Genomic DNA, 23,833 nt, shown 5'->3' with positions numbered 1-23,833 from the left:
AAATACAAATAGCAACATGTGCTAATTTAACCATTTTTGTTTGATGGTCTGGAAATAAGAGACAATGATTAAAGATGACCTCAACAGCATGACAGTTCCTCTTAATGGAGAGACTGTCAACTCAAGGATCAGAATATGTTACCAACACAACATAGCACAAAGAAGCATACAGTTGGAAACGTGATTCTATGCAAGATAGATTAGTTGGTCACTGCTGAGCTGCATCCAGATGCCCAGGACCCCTCCCATTTACCATCTCTGACCCTGGGGACACCAGGGCCCTCTCTGATCCTCCGCCTGTTCATGACCATCTGCAATTGTCCAAAGTCACCAGTGTGAGTGAGTAATCTACCCTGCTGCCATGTTACTCAAGCCCTGGAAATGATGACTGCCTGTCAGGTCACCTTGAGGCTAGGTGACAGATGCACTCTGTAGGAATCGGAAGTGCACCGCTAGGTAGTGGACCCTAGGACTGACTGCTGTGGATTGAACCCTGGGAGGCTTAGGAAGTAGGTCTACTGGATCACTAACACAGATCCCACTGGGAGCTAGAGCATAGATTCCCCAGGGCGCGGAGTCTAAGAGCCAGCAGGTGTTCACCAGAGCCTCTAGTGGTGAGGATGGACTGCGCTGCAGTCTGGCTCCAGGTCGCGGCTCCCAGGGTCTCACAGCTCGTGCTCACGGTAGACTACAGGAGAAGAGGAAAGAGGCAGCAGGCTGGAACAACAAGCAAGTGAGGGATAAGCCAAGGTCAGGGCCACAAGCAGACAAGGACAACAGAGTACACGCCAAGGTTCAGGGTCACAGGCAAACAGGGATGGTCAGGGACACGCCAAAGGTCAGGGTCACGAGCAGACAGGAATAGTAGAGAACAGGCCAAAGTCGGTTAACTGGAATCAGACGTAGGAAACACAGCCAGTACACACGAAAGCTAACACACAATGGTTGATCAGCACTGCTGGCTTGCAGTGCACAGGTTAATATAGGGTTTCCTGATAGGAGCTGGGGTGGAGCCATGCTAGAGGAGAGCTTACAAAAGCAGTCAGGTGAGGGTCAGCTGGTCTCTAGAGATGAATGCATGGAGACAGGTATGCTGACAGACAAACTCTATTGCATAACCATGACACTGCCCTTTGAACTGTTGCCCCTCGTGATTGCGTTAGCCTGTGGACCTCTGTCAGGTTAACTGTTGCCCTTATGATTGCAAGCCTGCAACCTATGTCCTGTGAACTGTTGAGGACTGTATAGTAACCCCTGCTGTAACTATCTGCTGTGTATTCTGGTGGAGGGAAAGCTGAACAGCGTGACTGGACACAATACATGAGATTACCCTTTGCACATTGAAATAGTGTAGAGAGAAATCTCATCAATTTTCTAAGTTCAGCCTGATGGTTAAATGTAGAAAAACTACAATTATAAGGCCTCTAGTAAGTTAGTAACAATATATGGACTAGTTCATTTAGATAAACATCACACAAATCTAACAAGGAAAGCAAAACTCAAGAAAACAATTATTTCTGAACAATTTTTTTTATTTTTAACATAAACAAAACAAACAAAAAATTAAAAAAAAAAAAAAAATTAAAGTACATTCTCCCCCAACCTGGTGACCAGTCGCTGTAGGGACATATTAATCCCAGCCAACTGGTCACCAAGGTACCACATAGCCTCGAGGTGTCTCCTGAGGCTACGTTGGTACCTCTCCAGAGCCACATAGTGACGGAGCTGCCGGCGATTGTGGAGGGCCAAAGATTGACACAGCCTTCGGGTTAAGGCATATTGTCTCTCTTGGACCTCCACAATGCGCCGCAGATAATCAGTCACATGTGGCTCTGGAGGGTGGGGGATGTGTACTTGTTCTGGAGCGGGTGGAGAAGGATGCACTGGGGAGGAGGCACCAATGGGTGTGTCACTGTCCAGGTGGGGGGATGTTGATGAAGGGTGGAGGAGAACATGCCCTGTAGAAACCACTGGAGAGGAAGGACAGTCAGTCCAACCAGACGCGGGCAGGTCCAGGCCTTCGTCCACAGGGTGCAGTTGAAGGATGACGACTTCACCTGTGAAGAAAAGAAAATACATTAGATAGATAGATAATACAATACACATGGCTTCTTCACACTAACATTATGTAAAGGCAAAGATCTCCCAGCCCTTGTAGACAATCCTTTAACATCTTGAGATGTTTTCACTTCCATACCAGTTTTCCATTTTTGATATTTAGTGAGATGCACCTAATCAATAATTTGTGTGTAGGAGATAGTGGTGTCTGTGTCAATTCGCTGCATCATACCAAGTTTGCAGAGCTGTGCAGGAAGGTGTAGTACTACTTTACTGTACTCTGACCGGGGCGGAGCTGAGTGTCCTCCCCGGCCAGAGTACAAAGGGATTCCCCTCTACACATCAAGCAGTGTAAAGGGGAATCTCCCAAAGATTTTATCCGCTTGGTCGCACGGGCGGCTGGAGAAAATCTTCAGGTGTAATGGACGCCTAAGTGCTAACTAATCTACCTCATCCAGACTGACTGACTTTGGCAAATATGGAAGATCAGTTGCACTTGCAGAAAAACATATCAGCTATACCAGCTTTTAACATTACACTCACCAAAGAGAAGCCATTCAAGCCATTGCATTTGGGATGACCTAATAAAAAGTTGTTTAAAAAAATATAGCAGGCTACTTTTTAAAGTTGATAATTTTGTAAGGCCACTGATTGTTGAATAAGCCCCACTTCTGTTCTAGGCTAGGTAGGTTACTCACTCCTGGTTAGGGATGAGCCGAACACCCCCCTGTTCGGTTCGCACCAGAACATGCGAACAGGAAAAAAGTTCGTTCGAACATGCGAACACCGTTAAAGTCTATGGGACACGAACATGAATAATCAAAAGTGCTAATTTTAAAGGCTTATATGCAAGTTATTGTCATAAAAAGTGTTTGGGGACCTGGGTCCTGCCCCAGGGGACATGGATCAATGCAAAAAAAAGTTTTAAAAACGGCCGTTTTTTCAGGAGCAGTGATTTTAATAATGCTTAAAGTCAAACAATAAAAGTGTAATATCCCTTTAAATTTCGTACCTGGGGGGTGTCTATAGTATGCCTGTAAAGGGGCGCATGTTTCCTGTGTTTAGAACAGTCTGACAGCAAAATGACATTTTGAAGGAAAAAACTCATTTAAAACTACCCGCGGCTATTGCATTGCCGACAATACACATAGAAGTTCATTGATAAAAACGGCATGGGAATTCCCCAAAGGGGAACCCCGAACCAAAATTAAAAAAAAAAAATGACGTGGGAGTCCCCCTAAATTCCATACCAGGCCCTTCAGGTCTGGTATGGATATTAAGGGGAACCCCGGCCAAAATTAAAAAAAAAAAATGACGTGGGGTTCCCCCTAAATTCCATACCAGACCCTTCAGGTCTGGTATGGATTTTAAGGGGAACCCCGCGCCAAAAAAAAAAAAAAAACGGCGTGGGGTCCCCCCAAAAATCCATACCAGACCCTTATCCGAGCACGCAACCTGGCAGGCCGCAGGAAAAGAGGGGGGGACGAGAGTGCGGCCCCCCCTCCCTCCTGAACCATACCAGGCCACATGCCCTCAACATTGGGAGGGTGCTTTGGGGTAGCCCCCCAAAACACCTTGTCCCCATGTTGATGAGGACAAGGGCCTCATCCCCACAACCCTGGCCGGTGGTTGTGGGGGTCTGCGGGCGGGGGGCTTATCGGAATCTGGAAGCCCCCTTTAACAAGGTGACCTCCAGATCCCGGCCCCCCCCCTGTGTGAAATGGTAAGGGGGTACATAAGTACCCCTACCATTTCACGAAAAAAGTGTCAAAAATGTTAAAAATGACAAGAGACAGTTTTTGACAATTCCTTTATTTAAATGCTTCTTCTTTCTTCTATCTTCCTTCATCTTCTGGTTCTTCTGGTTCTTCTGGCTCTTCTGGTTCTTCCTCCGGCGTTCTCGTCCAGCATCTCCTCCGCGGCGTCTTCTATCTTCTTCTCCTCGGGCCGCTCCGCACCCATGGCATGGGGGGGAGGCTCCCGCTCTTCTCTTCTTCTTTTCTTCTCTTCTACTCTTCTTCATTTTCTTCTCCGGGCCGCTCCGCAATCCATGCTGGCATGGAGGGAGGCTCCCGCTGTGTGACGGCGCTCCTCGTCTGACAGTTCTTAAATAACGGGGGGCGGGGCCACTCGGTGACCCCGCCCCCCTCTGACGCACGGTGACTTGACGGGACTTCCCTGTGACGTCACGGGGAATGCCACAGGGAAGTCCCGTCAAGTCACTGTGCGTCAGAGGGGGGCGGGGTCACCGAGTGGCCCCGCCCCCCATTATTTAAGAACTGTCAGACGAGGAGCGCCGTCACACAGCGGGAGCCTCCCTCCATGCCAGCATGGATTGCGGAGCGGCCCGGAGAAGAAAATGAAGAAGAGAAGAAGAGAGGAAAAGAAGAAGAGAAGAGCGGGAGCCTCCCCCCCATGCCATGGGTGCGGAGCGGCCCGAGGAGAAGAAGATAGAAGACGCCGCGGAGGAGATGCTGGACGAGAACGCCGGAGGAAGAACCAGAAGAGCCAGAAGAACCAGAAGATGAAGGAAGATAGAAGAAAGAAGAAGCATTTAAATAAAGGAATTGTCAAAAACTGTCTCTTGTCATTTTTAACATTTTTGATATTTTTTCGTGAAATGGTAGGGGTACTTATGTACCCACTTACCATTTCACACAGGGGGGGGGCCGGGATCTGGGGGTCACCTTGTTAAAGGGGGCTTCCAGATTCCGATAAGCCCCCCGCCCGCAGACCCCCACAACCACCGGCCAGGGTTGTGGGGATGAGGCCCTTGTCCTCATCAACATGGGGACAAGGTGTTTTGGGGGGCTACCCCAAAGCACCCTCCCAATGTTGAGGGCATGTGGCCTGGTACGGTTCAGGAGGGAGGGGGGGCCGCACTCTCGTCCCCCCCTCTTTTCCTGCGGCCTGCCAGGTTGCGTGCTCGGATAAGGGTCTGGTATGGATTTTTGGGGGGACCCCACGCCGTTTTTTTTTTTTTTTTTTGGCGCGGGGTTCCCCTTAAAATCCATACCAGACCTGAAGGGTCTGGTATGGAATTTAGGGGGAACCCCACGTCATTTTTTTTTTTTAATTTTGGCCGGGGTTCCCCTTAATATCCATACCAGACCTGAAGGGCCTGGTATGGAATTTAGGGGGACTCCCACATCATTTTTTTTTTTTAATTTTGGTTCGGGGTTCCCCTTTGGGGAATTCCCATGCCGTTTTTATCAATGAACTTCTATGTGTATTGTCGGCAATGCAATAGCCGCGGGTAGTTTTAAATGAGTTTTTTCCTTCAAAATGTCATTTTGCTGTCAAACTGTTCTAAACACAGGAAACATGCGCCCCTTTACAGGCACACTATAGACACCCCCCAGGTACGAAATTTAAAGGGATATTACACTTTTATTGATTGACTTTAAGCATTATTAAAATCACTGCTCCTGAAAAAACGGCCGTTTTTAAAACTTTTTTTTGCATTGATCCATGTCCCCTGGGGCAGGACCCAGGTCCCCAAACACTTTTTATGACAATAACTTGCATATTAGCCTTTAAAATTAGCACTTTTGATTTCTCCCATAGACTTTTAAAGGGTGTTCCGCGGCATTCGAATTTGCCGTGAACACCCCAAATTGTTCGCTGTTCGGTGAACTTGCGAACAGCCAATGTTCGAGTCGAACATGAGTTCGACTCGAACTCGAAGCTCATCCCTACTCCTGGTCTAGGCTAGGAGGTATAACAGGTATAACATCATGAGAAAAGTGTTAATGCATGCATTAGGGGCATGCCAGAGATTGAACATGTCCAGGGACTGCCAGCCAATAGCTGGAGATTCTTTTCTGACACACCCCCTCCAGCCTGCTGTGTTATTCATAATGATTAACAGTGATTGGCTCAGACTGGGAATCTGAACTGCAGCAAGAAGGTGGCGTGATCAGGGACAATGAGGAAATAACAAGCACAGGTCACGCTAACAGGAAGACTGGAATCAGCTGCAGAGGGGAACTAATATAATTAATAATTCCAGCTAAACCAAAGCCTTGCAGAATAAATCACAAGCTATTCTAGACAAGGTATGCCATCAGCATTTCATATTTAAAATACTATATTTGCCTGGAAAATACAAAAAAAGTTATGCTTACTCCATTTGGGGGGGAGTTTGTTCTGCCCTGCCATTTTAGCACCTCAAGAAATTAGATGGCCAGTCATAAACTAAAAGCTGCGTAAATTCCAGAAAATAGAGGCGCATGCGCGGCAGCCTCATGAACGGTCGCGCGTTCTGAGAGCTCTGCTCCACTCCGGCCTACGATCCCCGCCACAGCTATAAACAGCGGCGGAACCGGACCATCGCACCCTCTCCGTACCGTCAGGAGTCCTGAGGGACCCCCTCGCATGACTGGGGGCTCGGCAAGACGGGACCTTTCCCGGTTTCTTTACTCCGGCCCGCGGACCGCGGCCTCCACAAACATGGCGGTGGCCGGCGCCACACGAGGCTCCTCAGGGAATCCGGAGACATCCCTGGAAGACTTTCCACCCCTGCCCTCCCCCAGTGCCACGATGAAACAACAAACTGTGAGTAACTCCCAGGATGGGTTATTATCAGGATCCCCCACGAATTTATTAGGCTGTAGCCCCATGGAAGTACCCTTCCTATCCCAGATGGAGGAGAGCGGCCCCATATCCATACCCAGCCCTCAGAATGATCCCTCTGCTCCCATCCCTGCCGACTTTGCAGCCCTGATGAACACTTTCTCTAACATGCTGACAAGAGGTTTGGCACACAATGCCTCACAAATCACCACTACCATACAGGCTGACCTGCAGCAGCTGGGTGCACGCATTGAAGCAATCGAATCAAAGACTGATCAAATTGCTGCAGTTGCCAACCAGAACACTGATAGGATCCAAGAATTACACGACCAACTGGACATGGCTTACTCAAAACTCGATGACCTAGAGAACAGGTCTCGCAGATACAATTTTAGGCTAAGAGGCCTTCCAGAATCTTTTAAGGACACGGACAAAATCGTTCGCTCTTTTATCAAACATTTAATTCCTACAGGCTGGAACTGGACCGGGCACATAGGGCTTTGCAACCTCCACGCCAAGACGGCCTACCCAGAGACATTGTGGTTAAACCCCATTTCTTCAGAGTCAAAGAAGAAGTCATGCACAGAGCTAGAGAATCTGACAATCTCTCCTTCCAGGGACATCCGATTCAAATTTTTGCGGACCTTTCTCCCTTCACGATTCAGAGACGGAGATCATTAAAGCCTCTTCTGAATATCCTATCGCAAAAAGCGATCGCCTACAGATGGTCATTCCCCTTTCGCCTCAACTTTGCCCACCTAAACAAGTCCTACAGCTTCACAAATTTCGGAGAGGGGGAACGTTTGCTGCTGCAATTGGGCCTTATATCTCACTCGCCAACATCTTCTCCTGCTATGGATTCCAAAACACCTCAGTCTGCGAAGAGACCACCACCCTCGAGCCCCATCCAACCCTTATGGCATAAACAACAAGCCAAGAGATCCAAAGATGGACGCCCTCCTTAACGGAATGTCTGCTATCAACAGTGCCTTCTCCTCCCCAGGATTCCCTGGTCAACCTTCTGGCAATGGGACGCTGACCTCCCAAGCCCCCGTTCTCCTTTGGCTGGCTTTTTGCCAGATCTTGTCTTGATGCTGAGCAGTTTGCTTTTTGTTCTCTGTTGCTCCGGTTCTCTCAGGACTCCTACAAGTTTGCCTTTTTTTTGTGGTTCTATTTTTTGCTTTTCTCTAAGGCGGTTTGGCCGGAGTGGCTGCACTTCGCCTCCACGAGTTTCTGAGTGGCATTTTCTCCCACTCAGAAACACCTTCATAACCCCTTTACGGGGTTCCCGTTTTTGGGAAAACCTTTTTTTTTTTTTTTTTTCTCTAGGGGGTGGCTGTCTGCCAACCCCCCTGTTAGGGTTCTTGGTTTGTTATCTAATTACACTAAGAATCTCTGATCGCTTACATCATCTTTTTTACATTGTTATTAATATGCTTTGTCTCTCTTTCTCAGGGTCGATCCCCCCAACTTTCTACCCTCCCCATCTCACCTACTCCCGGTGTCACTCAGAGGCCTAACTTTCTTGCTATTTCCCGGTTACCAAAACCTTCAGGCAGCAGAGGCTTGGACACGAGCACGAATCTGGAGGTCTCAGGTAGGCTCCTTCTATGTGAAGCGCACATCCCCCCCCTCTGATCCATGCACCCTGACACACATGTTCCTCCTTCCCAAATCTGTATAGCCACGCATAATGTACAGGGCATGAACTCCCCTGTCAAACGACGCAAATTATTTAATCATTATAAATCACAAAAAATTGCAGTTCTCCTATTGCAAGAAACTCACTTCCCAGCCTCATATAACCCCTCCTTTTTGCACGGTTATTACACGCAGTTTTTTCTTTCCAATGCTGAAAATAAGTCTAAGGGGGTAGCCATCTGTTTTGCAAAACACCTTAAATTTTCCTCCTTTGAAGTAATTGAAGATCAGGCGGGCAGGTTTCTACTGGTAAAAGGGACGATTGAGGGCTTATTATATTCCTTTATCTCTTACTATGCCCCAAACAAAGGCCAGGCTTCCTTTTTCTCCACCATGTTGTCCACTTTAGGCCCAAAACTCGAGGGGAAGATAATAATGGGAGGAGACACGAATCTCCCTTTTGACATTTCCCTAGATAAATCAGGGTCGGGACCCTCTCGATCCAAAAAACCCCCAAAGCAAAGTACTAAAATAGCTTCCGCTCTGTATTCTCTGGGCCTGGTGGACATATGGAGAGAAATGAACCCTAGGTCCAAAGACTTTACCCATTATTCCGCCCCCCATCACCTCTACACCAGAATCGACCATATTTTTATACAATCCCAAAATATCCCCAGTGTTAAAAGAGCAGTTATTAGAGACTCCCCCATTTCAGACCACTCTTTGGTTCTCCTATACCTACAGCAATCTCCTAACCAGGGAAGCAAATTCATTTGGCGCCTCAATGAAGGGCTCCTTAGTGACCCAATACAATGCTTGATTATAACTAAAGAGATTCAGGAATATTTTAGCTTAAATGACACGGGAGAAGTTTCTCCGGAAACGCTGTGGGCGGCCCATAAGGCGGTTCTCAGAGGGAAGATTATTCAAATCTCTTCCAACCTTAAAAAGGAACGCAAGGCTGACACTGATAATCTTCGCTTAAGATTTCACTCCTTGTCTAGAGCACATAAGAAGAATCCCACTAAGGCTTCGCTTGAGGCGCTCGAGAATGCCCGGACATCTTTGAACCTGGCCCTCACCTCCGAAGCTGAGAAACAGCTCCGGTGGTCAGGTGCACGCTTTTACCACCAGACTGACAAGATAGGTACTAAACTAGCCACCAAATTATCCCCAAGACCTCGTTCAGCTGCCTTCCCCAAAATCCGCACTCTATCTGGCGTACTCTCTCAAAATCCTAAAAGTATAATGGAAACACTCCACAATTTTTACACTTCACTTTACAAACAAGAACGATCAACACCTGACCATTCTATATCGGACTTCCTAAATAGCTTATCACTCCCCAAATTAGCTTCGGAACATTCAGACCTTCTGGATGATCCTATTTCAGAAGTAGAGGTACTCGGGGTGATTAAACACCTAAAACAAAACTCAGCCCCGGGACCTGACGGCTTTTCCGCGGGTTATTACAAAAAATTCAGTCCTATCCTAACACCGTACTTGACCAAATTTTTTAACTCACTCAGGTCCGGCTCTCCCCTGGATAAAGCCCTCAATCTTGCCTTCATTTCGGTCATTCCGAAATCTGGCAAAGATACGACTATGGTCTCCAACTACCGTCCTATCTCCTTAATCAACAATGATCTAAAAATATTAACTAAAGTTCTTTCCAATCGGTTAGCTTCTTGCATAGCCACCTATATCAACAAGGACCAAGTGGGCTTTATCCCGGGGAGACAAGGACCTGATCAGATCAGGAGAACAATTAACATTATCTCTCTCCTCAAATCTCAGTGGGATGGAGGCCCCCCGCAACAAGGCTATTTGTTATCCATAGATTTGCAAAAGGCTTTTGACACAGTCACCTGGCCCTATTTATTCCATGTACTAGAACGTTGGGGATTTGGTCAACGTTTTATGAACATCCTTAGAGCCCTGTACTCTGGCCCCACTGCACAGGTCAGACTACAGGGCTACTACTCTGAGCCTATTACTATAGAAAGGGGTACTAGACAGGGGTGCCCGCTCTCCCGCCTCCTGTTTGCCATAGCCATGGAATCCTTGGCTATCGCAATTAGAACTCACCCTGACATCAAAGGAGTGATATGTGGTGAAAGCGAGCACAAATGCGCCCTTTTTGCCGACGATTTGTTGCTTTTCGTGACCTCCCCCCTAATCTCTACTCCTAATATCTTCGCCTTGCTAAATAAGTTCGGGGAGATATCGGGACTGCGAGTTAATGTAGCCAAATCTTCTGCCCTGAACATCTCGGTCCCTCCCAATGTTCTAAGTAACCTTCAAGACCACTTTCCGTTTTCCTGGAACGAGGTCTCCCTCCCATACCTGGGGGTCAATCTTACAGCAAATGTAGCCTCTCTCTACTCAGCCAACTACCCTCCCACCTTTCGTAAATTGATTTCGGACCTATCCATTTGGGACAATCATAACTTATCTTGGCTAGGCCGTATTAACGCAGTCAAAATGACCCTCCTGCCCCTTATCCTTTACTTATTCAGATCTCTGCCCATCCCTATCCATAAATCGCAAGTTCACCTACCCCAATCCAAAATCGTAAAATTTATCTGGGGGACGAGGGGAAGTCGCTGCGCACAACATGTTCTATTCCGCCCCAAATTACAAGGGGGTCTAGCTCTACCCAACATTTGGTGGTATTATCAGGCAGCCCAATTGGCCCAGATCTCCATTGTATACTCAAAGGGCCAGAAACCTGATTGGGTATCAATGGAACGATTTGCAGTCCCTCATCACACGATTGACTTTTTACTCTGGTCCCCCCTCTAAATTGAAACCACCCATTCTAGCCCCCACACTATCACACTCTCTTGCACTGTGTGACCGACTTTATAAAAATCCCTCCCTGATTTCCCCCCTTAAACCCCTGACACATATCTTTCATAACCCGGACTTCCCACCTGGAATGAACATTTTAGCGTTCAGTTGGTGGTTGAATAAAGGCTTACTCAGAATAGGGAACTATTTCTCCTCCTCAGGCCCACTCTCTTTGGCGTTCTGCACAAGTAAGCTTGAAATGCCCTCGGCCGAACGTTTTCGCTTTATGCAGATCCACAATTTCCTTCACTCCATTTGGCCAAAAAAAACAGAACCCCCCTCAATAACTAACTATGAATCATGGTGTACGGGTGCAGTGGATCAGAGAGGGGGGATCTCCACCATATATGCATCACTTGCCTCTGCAGTGTCCAAGCCTCCATACGCCTTATCCTGGGAGAAAGACCTTGATTTCTCCTGGGATAGTGACCAATGGTTTTACTGCTTTCTTCGCTCATTTAAGGGTATCCTTAATGTTTCCCTCATGGAGGGCAGCATTAAAGTGCTCATGAGATGGTACAGGGTACCCTATCTTCTGGCTAAGGTATATCCAGATGCTTCCCCGCTGTGCTTCCGGGGCTGCAATCACACAGGGACTCTGCTCCACGTTTGATGGACATGTCCACGGATAAGGGGATTATGGAACAAAGTATTTTCAGTCATCCGCAAAATATCCTCCGCCCAGATTCCTCAAACTCCAGAAATAGCCCTACTGAACCTGAAAGTAGATAAGGTTGATAAATATACCCAACAACTGATCTTCTACATTCTACTGGGCACCAAAATAACGATAGCCTCTTGCTGGAAAAAACACAGAGTCCCATTCACAGCGGTGAAGCATAAAATTTCCTGGATTATGGCTCAAGAAAAGATAGTTAGTATTATCCAAGATAAAGTTAATAAATTTGAGTTAACCTGGGAACCTTGGGCCAATTTCTGTCATATTTCATTACGCCCTGGCATTACCCATCCAGGGCAACAGGCTCTCTGAGTGACTCCGCTGCCATTCCTCATCAAGCGTGACAATACTCCCTCCCCCTTGCTTCTCATCTCATTTATCTTCCCCCTACCTTCTCCCTTTAGTACCCCTGACCCTCTGATTGCCCTCCTTTGTAAAATGTTATCCACTGGCATTTCGTTAGATTATTTAGGCACCTCCCTTTTGCCCATTTTTTGGATGGATAAGTTAATGCCCTAAATACCCCAGGGCCTCTGGCCCCAGGGGCTGCACGTCTGTTTACATTACTCCCGTTAAGGAGAAATCTTTGGTCCTATGTTGGTTTTACCATCCGTATATAATCACTAACGGGACAGGACATTACTCTTTACTACATTTAGCTTTTGAGACTGGTTTACCCTCCATGGGCAAGAATCGCCAGTGGGTGGGGGATCCGGGGGGGGAGTGGCCTCAAACCCGCAGTAAGCTCCCATATGGGGCGGGTGGCGGGCGTCTCTCCTGATCCCTGATCCCTTGCAAACATTGGATTTAAGTCTCTCTTACTCTTTACAACCACGCCTTACTTAACCTAGTAAATGAGTTTTACATGACCCCTGTTGGGTTATGGTTTGACAGACTATTCATTTGTTACTGTCCTAGTGCCAGAGACATATCTATCTTCTTTGTATAATTTTATTTTATAATTTTGAATCACTTTACACTGTAACACAGCTTTTTGCAGGCAGGACCCTTTTTTTTTTTTTTCTTACATCTTGCATTAAGAGGCATCCCCTCGAATTAATTTGCTCCTTATGTACTTTTGTAACCTCCTACCATGTAATGCCTTATACAACCATTCTGTAAAAATTTTTTTGTGTGTTACCACCAATAAAAATCTATTGAAAGAAAATTCCAGAAAATGTACCCTAGTTTGTAGACGCTATAACTTTTGCGCAAATCAATAAATATATGATAATTGAAATTTTTTTTACCAAAGACATGTGGCTGAATACATTGTGACCTAAATATATGACTAAAATTGAGTTACTGCATTTTTTTATAACAAAAAGTAGAAAATATCTTTTTTTTCAACATTTTCGGTCTTTTTCTGTTTATATCGCAAAAAAAAAAAAAAAATCGCAGAGGCAATCAAATACCATCAAAGAAAGCTCTATTTGTGGGAAAAAAAGGACATAAATTTTGTTTGGGTACAGCATTGCATGACCGTGCAATTACCAGTTAAGCAGCGCAGTGCCAAATTGTAAAAAGTGCTCTGGTCATTGAGCAGCCTAATCCTCCGGGGTTGAAGTGGTTTGGTAATGAATAAGTGCACCTGTTAGTGTGTCAAACGTGTCTACTGCAACATTTGAACTGTTTGTAACACTTGATGTTTGTTTATTAAATAACAATTTTGATGGATCTTGGAGTGCAGCCATTTCTTCAGTGTTGAAGTGGTTAAAAAAAACACAAAAAGAAAAAAAAAGTTCTTAAAAAAAAAAAAAACACACACATAGGGTCTGCATCTTCACTCAGATGGATAAGTCACATGTGAGGGGTGGGTCAGGATTTATTCCATACCAGGTTAAAACTTGGACACTTATGTCACCTTTTCTACAGATTCTCGGTTGACTAGGTTTCTCGGCCTCAACCAGGACAACTAGGGCATTGAGTCAGGTATGTAGTACACGGGTTCCACCCTCACATCACTCTGCAGCATCCTTTCACCACGTTCACTTCACATACGCGATTTGGGCTGCTTATCAGGCGCCAGCTAGTGTCACATGTTTCTTTGCACTACATTCTGTTTTCCCTTCACCTACGCAGACAAGGCCACTAAACATTGGGCTTGTAGACAGTACAAGCGTTGGCAGGCGGAACAAACGTCACAAACTACAGAATGCAACATTCCTACTTCGGCCGTACCAGACTTCAGCTTCTCGCCCCAGTACACCCTGGGGCTCTGGTCCACAGGTTTGTGCCTAGCGGAGACAGGCACCCGAGTATTGGTCACCTGGCCAGTCACCTCCTGGCTCACCTCATGTCACACATTCTTTTGAGTTATATAAATTTCCACTCAACAGTGTTCGACGCTTCAGAATGCAAAATGGCTTCACTGTGACTATTGTTCCTTTGCTATTCTTCTTCACCTTTTTCTCATCTATGTTTGTTCTCCATCTCTCCTCTTTTGTTCTTACCTTTCCGACTCTTCTTAAACATACACATACACATACATCAGCCAATTCAAATCCCAGCGATTCTAATCTATTGCTCAAGATGACACGTTTTTCTTACACACATCACAAGCTTCCACAGCTCGGCCTCCCCCTCGAGGCACCTGCCACAAGCAACCAGCCACTCACTCATATGTTCGCACACACTTGCAGCTCATATGATGCTCCGGTTCACAGTTCCGTCACAAGTCGGCACATTCCGTTCTCATTTACCAACATACGATCACGATACATGACTAGCATGGTCCATGGTTCCTCCCCACACTTGCTCCGGTTTCTCTACTTCCTTTTGTTTTCTGCCTCCTCACAAGGTTTGAGGCAGCATGCCATTAGAACTCGTCTATCAGTGGCACGGTTATGGCCACTCATCTACCAGTGGCACATGTTCACAACCACTCATTCACATGTCTGTCTTTTCCCTCTCAGGTCAGTTGGGCTCAGCTTGACCAGTCCATGTCATGTCATGGACTGACAGCGTAGATCTTGCCTCCGTTCCTCTGACACCCCCTGTGGATTCTGAGCATGGCATGCTCAGTCTCTGAGAGATAGGAGGCTTTGCTTTTTATGACTACCATCAGTCATTCACAGATGCAGCAGCAGCCAAACACTCTCAGCTCCAATCGGGGCATCTTGGACTCCAAACTTTTCACTTGCGGGCTTATGTTCCCTGCTCTGTCCCATCTGCCAATCCTCCACACATAGGATGAATGTTCAAACGCAGATTCCAGACATCCCCTGACTATCCCTTCCACCTCCTGTACTGCCCAGGGCATGCTTGCCACCAGTCGGCATTCGCAGCTGGACAAATCGGGCAGCCTGCCCAGTCTCTGGGGGAAGCGCAGATTTGCAACAATTTCAACTACGCTCTCCCTCGTACAGCCAATACCATTTGCTCCACATCCTCGACTTAGCCATACAGTGCTTCATCAGCACAAGCATGGACACATGGCTGTCCAAAGCGGACATTTTGCATGCCTTCAAACTGTTACCCATCGAGCCGTCCTTGTGGCGATGGCACGGCATCAAATGGAAGGCTCATTCTACTTTGCCACTAAATTGACCTTCGGCTCTAAGGGAAGTTCACGGCTCTTCAAAATGTTTGCTTAGTCCCTCATCTGGTTCCTAACTCACCAAGCGCAGTGCCAGTATTCATCCACTAAATTAATGACTTCCTGCTGATTGAACGGCTCGGCGAGCCCCCCTCAGATTTAGACACATTAAGGGTAGAGTTTGGCAACCTCAATGTGCCCACTGCAGAGCATTAAGTGGAAGGCCCGGCCCAGTCCATCACCTTCCTAGGCATCACTCTTGACACCCACTCCTTGCAGGCCAGCCTACCTCCCAACAAATTGTCCCAGATCAGGTTGGTTTTTTACACCTTCACCATTCAATTTTGTGATGAGCATTGTCCCTCGGGGCATTCCTTAATTTCACGCCTCCTGGTTTTCCTTTCTCAGGCACAGGACCCCGAGCAAGTCCTCAGGCTAGACCAAGTAGCTACCGCGGACAGGGCCAGATTAAGAGCAACATGGGCCTGGTGCTAAGGATTTTGGTGGGCCTTTTTATGAAAATAAATAAAATGAAAACGCAAACAATTTTTTGTTGAATTAAATTAAAGAGAGAGAGTGTGAGAGAGTGGTTGAGAGAGAGAGAGAGAGAGAGAGAGAGAGAGAGGGGGGGGTGATAGCGAGATAGGGGGCTGAAAAAGAGGGGATGAGAGGAAGGGGAAAAGAGAGAGAAAGGCATTGAATGAGAGAGATGGGGACGAGAGAGGAGGTGAGAAAAAGGGGAATAGAGAGAGGGTGAAAGAGAGAGAGGGTGGTAGGAAAGAGGGGGTTGAAGGGGGCAAGAGAGAGAGAATGGGGGATGAAGGGGGTGAGAGAGAGAACAGGGTGAAAGAGAGGGGATGAGAGAGAGAGGGGGTGAAAGAGAGAGAGAGGGGGGGTGGGAGTGAGGGGGTGAGTCTGTGGGGGGCACAGCATAGTACATTACACGGGGGGGGGGGGAATAGCACAGTACATTACATGGTTGGCACTACACATTACATGGTGGATACATGGATACAGCACATTTAATGGTGGGCGAAGCACAGCACATTACATAGCGGGCACAGCACATTACACTGTTGGCACTGCCCAGTACAGCACATTACAAGGTAGGCACAGTACATTATATGGTGGGCACAGCACATGACATGATTTGTACTGCACAACACAGCACATTGCATGGTGGGCACAACACAGCACATGCACACAGTGGTCACAGGACCTTAAATGGTGGGCACAGCACATGACATGGCGGGCACAGCTGAGCACATTACATGGTGGGCATTGCACATTACAAGTGGGCACTGCACAGCACATTATATGGTGGGCACAGCATATTATATGGTGGGTACTGCACATGGCATGGTGGGCACTGCACAGCACATGACAAGGTGGGCACTGCATGACACCACATGATATGGTGGGCACTGCATGACACAGCACATTACATTGTGAGCACAGCACATTAATTGGTGGACACTGCACATGACATGGTGAGCCCTGCATAGCGCATTCCACTGTGGGTACTGCACGGCACATGCCATGGTGGACAATGTACAGCACATTACATGCTGGGTACAGCACATTACATGGTAAGCACTGCATGGCGCAGCACATGACATGGTGGGCACAACACAGCACGACAAGGTGGGCACTGCACAGTAGTTTACATGGTGGGCACTGCACATGACACGGTTGGCACTGCATGGCACAGCACATTACATGGTGAGTACAGCGCATTACATGGTGGGCACTGCATGGCACAGCACATAACGTGGTGAGTACAGCGCATTACATGGTGGGCACTGCATGGCACAGCACATAACGTGGTGGGCACAACACATTACATGGTGGGCACTGCATGGCATAGCACATTTCATGGTGGTCAATGCAACTGCACATTACATGTTAGGAACTGCACATGACATGGTGGGCACTGCTGAACAGCCCAGCACATTGCATAGTGGGCACAACACACTACATGCTGGGCACAACACATGGCAGGGTGGGCACAGCACATGACATGGTGGGCACTGCATGGCACATCACATTACATGGTGGGCACTGTACATTACTTGGTGGGATCACTGCATGGCACAGCACATTACATGGTGGGCACTGCACATTACATGGTGGGCACTGCAATGTACAGCACATGACATGGTGGGCACTGCAATGTACAGCACATTACATGGTGGGCACTGCACAATACATAGTGAGCACTGCAATGCACAGCAAATTACATACTGGGCACAGCACATTACATGGGGGGCACTGCAATGCACAGCACATGACATAGTGGGCACAGCACATTACATGGGGCCACTGCAATGCACATGACATGGTGGGCACAGCACATTACATGGGGGCACTGCAATACACATGACATGACATGGTGGGCACAGCACATTACATGGGGGCACTGCAATACACATGACATGACATGGTGGGCACAGCACATTACATGGGGGGCACTGCAATACACATGACATGACATGGTGGGCACAGCACATTACATGGGGGCCACTGCAATGCACATGACATGGTGGGCACAGCACATTACATGGGGGCACTGCAATACACATGACATGACATAGTGGGCACAGCACATTACATGGGGGGTACTGCAATGCACATGACATGGTGGGCACAGCACATTACATGGGGGCACTGCAATACACATGACATGACATGGTGGGCACAGCACATTACATGGAGGGCACTGCAATGCACATGACATGGTGGGCACAGCACATTACATGGGGGCACTGCAATGCACATGACATGGTGGGCACAGCACATTACATGGGGGCACTGCAATGCACATGACATGGTGGGCACAGCAAATTACATGACATGGTGGGCACTGCAAATTACATGACATGGTGGGCACTGCACATTACATGGGGGGTACTGCAATGCACATGACATGGTGGGCACAGCACATTACATGGGGGGTACTGCAATGCACATGACATGGTGGGCACAGCACATTACATGGGGGGTACTGCAATGCACATGACATGGTGGGCACAGCACATTACATGGGGGGCACTGCAATACACATGACATGACATGGTGGGCACAGCACATTACATGGGGGGCACTGCAATGCACATGACATGGTGGGCACTGGGCACAAGAGAGCACATTACATGGGGGGAAGCAGCAGTCTGTCCCCTAGCACAATAAAACATCTCCCTAACAAATGTACTAACCTTATCTCAACAACAGCACGGGAGATGTCCTTCCTCCCGGGCTCCTGCTGGTTAGGACATCAGCGCCCCTCCCCCAGACAGCTCCCAGAAACTGAGGATCTGTGTGAGTGGAACAGATCCTGTGATAGGAGTCAGGCATTGTTAGAGACAGGACTCGGCTGCAGTGACTAACACTTGTCTCCTCCATGTGTGCACGGAGGGCTCCTCTTCCTTCAGGAAGGCACACAGATATTCATAAGTCACTGGCATGGGCCTATATTGAGGGAGGGGCCTGGAGCTGCAGCTCCACCAGCCCCTATGTTAATCCGGCCCTGACCGCGGATCTGGCAATGTAGAACAAGTTCCTCAAAAAACTAGAATGGCTTGTCCGTGTTCATCCCAGTGGCATCAGCCTCATCACCTCACGTAGTAACAGATGCAGCAGCCTCCATAGGCTTTGCCACAATTTTTGGCCCTCATTCGTTCGCAGGCACATGGCCACAAGAGATCCTTTTGGTCCCCGGGTTTAGACAGACATTCCTCTACCTAGCTAGGGCAGACTAGGGTCTGCTCCACAGACAACCTAGCCACGGCTGAAATTACCAACTAGACAAGTCCAAGTCCCTGTCCATCATGTCCTTCCTACCCAGGCTGGTGCAGATATCTCTTCACTCTTCACTTCAATTTTAATGTGCACTGTATCTACATTCTGGGCAAGTGCAATCTTGCAGTGGATGCACTGTCCTGCCTTAATTTGCTGTTTCCAACAGAAACCTAGAGCCAAACTGACTTCTTCTCCTATCCCACCTTGGTCGCAGCTGACTATGGCCTGAAGGACCATCTTCACAACGCAACCCTACTGCCTCACAACACGCTGAAGGCCTAACATGCCACCTGGAACAAATACCGCAGGTTTCTAGCCACATGACCCGGGTTCGGGGACAGGCAACATCAAGCACTTCCTAGCCTTCGTGTTATACTGCCACACACAGCTGAGCCTGTCTCACACTGTCAGACTGTACCTAGCTGGCATCCAGCATTTCCTCTCCCTACAAGGCCCTTCAAAAAAAACTTGTGTTTGCGACCCATGTGGTCAAAGCCTTACTGCGTGGCATCCAGAAACATCAGCCCACAGCCAGTAGTAACGCTTGCCCATATCAAGTTCCACGTTCCAGGACATGTCAGCCATCCTGTCATGGTCCCCTTTTGGGTTGCTGCCCAGCCTGGTAATCAAAGCAGCTATATACCTGGCATTCTCCAGCTTCCTACGGCCCAGTGAGTTCACTTACAGTGGCCCCAGTTGCCAGGCGCTATGCAGGTGACATCTAGCCCACCTTCAAGACCATTTTGTCCTACATCTGACAGTGTCCAAAACTCATCAGTCCGGTACCGGGGTTGACATCAAATTCTTCCAGACCCACAATGAATAGTGTCCAGTAACAGTTTTTTGCCTTTCCCTTCTAGCCCAATAACAGCTAGCCAGTTCAACAGACATGTTCGCATCCTCCTGGCTAATATAGGCCTCAACCCTAACCAGTTTTCTGGGCACTCCTTCCGGATCGGAGAGGCCTCAGTCACCTCCCAGTACATTCTGAATGCCCAGGTTGAGATGTCGCAAGCCTTCATCAAGCTTGCCCAATAAATTTCATGTATACGAATAAAACGGCTTTTCCTATACTGGTATTTTTGCCCCCTTTTTGGCGTACCGACCAGCTGACCAGGGCACACCTCAGGTCTATGCTATGTTGTGAGTCTTGTGGCTTTTTTTATGTCTATCTTGGTTGGAGGGCTCCGACCATAAATTAGAAGGCCAGTATGGAGGCCTGAATTTATGGGTGGGGCTCGGGAGTGAGAGTATTTAAGCAGCCCACTCATCTGTGCTCCTTGTTGGTTGCGTGATACCCTCCTTGCCATCCCTTTTACAGGGCACTTCCTTCACATCCCTCTTCTACAATCAACCATTACTTATCTTGGGTATGGCCCCTTTTTGGCATACTGACCAGCTGACCATAGCACAACTCAGGTCTATGTTATGTTGTGAGTCTTGTAGCGTCTTTATGTGGTTTCACATCTATCTCAGTTGGAGGGTTCCGACCATAAATATTTTATGTCTTTTTTTTTTTTTTCAATAGATTTTTATTGAAAGAAAGTGCAATACAGGGTATCACAATAGTTGGTATACAAAATTTTTGAACATTTTACATATATATATATATATATATATATACTTATATATATACCAGTAGCCTATGCACATTTATATATGGGTGAAGAACCAAAATAACCAGGGTGGGATATATGGTGAGACTTTTAGATAGACATATCATGACGATATAACTGGATGGATCAACAGGGTGGGTCCTTCGGGAGCTACTGGTATCAAAAAACAAAAAAGGGGGGGGGGGAGGTGGATAGAATGGGGGGGGGAGTGTAAGCATACACCAGTCGGTTGAAGTATTAAGTAGCGAGAGAGTTACAGGAAAAAAAAAGAACGGGAGCGTCTTCCTCCTCAGGAGTGGTAATGGGAGTGTCATAGTAAGCGAATGAAGTATTTTCGAAGTTCTGTAGTTCCTCTTGGGACAGAGTTGATTGCATGAAGGCCCACCATCTTGAGTAGAAACGTGTGTTGGAGAGTTCTTTTTTGAAGTCGGTGTTGAGTTTGTCTCTGTGAAGCAAGGTTAGAAGCTCCCTTTTAAGTTGCGAGATCTGTGGGCAAGGAGAGGAGGTTCAGTTTTGTAGAATTAGTCTTCTAGCCAGTAAGAGACTGATCAAGGCCCAGTCCTTATATGTAGGGTGGGTGGTTGGGGACCACAGGAGCAGTTGGTCATCCCAGTATCCGAAGATGAGGAGTAGGGGATCTTTAGGTAGTTTTAGCAGCGTTATTTTGAAGATGTAGGAGATGACTTGGTTCCAGAAGGCGGAGATGGAGGGGCATGTCCAGAAACGGTGGGAAAGTGATGGTTTTGGCTGGCGGCACATGGGGCAATTGGCTGCACCTTGGACAGTTTTTCCGAGATGAAGGGTATGTAGGCACGGTGCATAATCTTTAATTGAGTTTCTCTCCATACCTCATTGGGGGTCAGCTGAAGTGTTTTCTTGTACCCTTGAAGAACCTTTTCCACTATGTCTGAGTCAGGAAAGTCCTTTCCCCAGTTTGCTACCGATGAGGAAGCAAGTGAGGGAGTGGTCTTTATCAAGAAAGGTTTATAGATATCCGAGATTTTATAAGAGTCACTGTGGAGTAGTAGGTCTGTGATGGATGTCTGAAATCTCTTACTTTCCTCTCTGCATGAGTCTTTTATAAATCTGATGCATTGTGCACAGTGTAAAGCATGAGATTGAGGGAGGGAGGGAGAAAGTTTCTGCAATGACAGAGAAGTTATGAGGGCGTCCTGTTTCCAGATCACATAGGGTGGAAAAATTTGTGAGGCCTTTTTGTTGCCAAATAGTGAAGGGTTTGTATTCCAAACCCGGTGAGAAGCTGGGATTTCCTTGAATTGGGAGATGTCTGGACATAAAGGGCGAAAGTTTCAGTGCTTTCCGTACTTCCCTCCAAGCTATGGCTGTGTCTCTAAGGAGAAGATTGTGTTGTATGGGTGGGGGAGTAGATTTCCACCTGCAATAAAGTAATGCCACCAGGGAGTAAGGTTGGGCCATTAAAGCTTCCATGGAGTAATTAGAGCAGCGAGAAAGTTGCGATATCCAGTCTAGGCCTATCCTGAGTAGGCAAGAGAGGTTGTCTGCTCTGATATTTGGGAGACTAATCCCACCTTCGCGTCTGGGAAGATACAATTTAGCAAGGGCTATACGTGGTCTTTTGTTCCGCCTGAGAAATTTGGAGATGGCTTTGTTTAAGTTTTTGATATCTACGTGTTTAAGAAGTAGGGGTATCGTTTGGAGAGGGTAAAGTAATCGAGCGAAACTGACCATTTTTATTAGGTGACATCTTCCCAGGAGCGAGAGGGGCAGATCCATCCAGTTACCCAATTCTTGAGACATTTTTTTCAACAGTGGGGGATAGTTTAGATGGTATATAGAATGGGGCATTCTTCCTATCTTAATGCCTAGATATGTTATGTGTGACTTGGCTACTGGAAAGGGTGAGTGTTGCACCCAGCGAGGGACAGATAAAGTGCCTATGGGGAGAATTTCGCTCTTGATGTAATTTATGCGGAGACCTGAGCAGAGTTTAAATTCATCAAAGATTGTTTTGATGGTGGACATGTCAGAAGAGGGGTTGGTCGAGAAAATTAGGATGTCATCGGCGAACAGTGACGTGCGGAGTTCTTGGGATCCTATTTTGATGCCGTGTAATGGGGACTCTAGAGTAAGGGATCTAGAGAGGGGTTCTAAGGCGATGTTAAAGAGGAGTGGGGATAGGGGGCAGCCTTGTCTCGTGCCCTTGTAAAGGCGGAATTCATCCGAGAGAAGGCCTGCCACCACCAATCTGGCCGCGGGGGAGGCATACATGGCAAGTACGAGGTGTTGGAAAGGGCCCGTAAAACCCATTTTCGATAGGGCCAGTGATAGCCATTCGAAGCTAACATTATCGAAGGCTTTTTCCGCGTCCAGAGTGATGATGGCATGGTCCCCCCCTGGGCTGATTTTGGCTTGTTCCAGAGCCATCATCACCTTACGGATGTTCATAGTGGCTGTTCTCCCCTTCACAAAACCTGTTTGGGCTGGGTGAATCAGAGAGGGAATGATGGTGGCAAGTCTGGAAGCTACTATTTTTGAGAGAATTTTGACGTCTAAATTTAGGAGTGAGATGGGTGGGTACGAATCCGGTTCTTGGGGGTCTTTGCCTTTTTTTGAAAGTAGTTTGACGATGGCCTGATTCCCAGTCGGTAAGTATGGGCCGCCAGTCCATATACCATTATAGGCTGCAAAGAGAGTGGGTTCGGTAATAGTTTGTAGGGCCTTATAGAATTCTCCTGTAAACCCATCTGGGCCTGGGGCTTTAGAGGGAGCTAGGTTCCGGATGACATTAGATATTTCTTGTAAGGAGATAGGTGCATTGAGGACTTCAAGTTGGGAGGGAGAAACCGTGGGTAGAGACAGTCTGTCTAGGAAGGATTTGGCTGTGTTCATGTCGATGGGGTCGGTGGCGTATAGCGAGGAATAGTATTGTAACATAATTTTGTTAATCTCCTGTTGTGAGGTTTTTATGTCGCCTGCGGTGTCCCGAAGGGAGGTGATGTGTGTCGGGCGGAAAGGGCCTTTGCAGAGTCTTGCTAACAGTTTGCCAGCTTTGTTGCCAAATTTATGAAGGGTGGCTACCATATGTGCCCTGTG

This window comes from Aquarana catesbeiana, linkage group LG01, assembly GCF_042186555.1.
Source record: "Aquarana catesbeiana isolate 2022-GZ linkage group LG01, ASM4218655v1, whole genome shotgun sequence".
Lineage (NCBI taxonomy): Eukaryota > Metazoa > Chordata > Amphibia > Anura > Ranidae > Aquarana > Aquarana catesbeiana.
Note: the sequence above shows the minus strand (reverse complement) of the source record.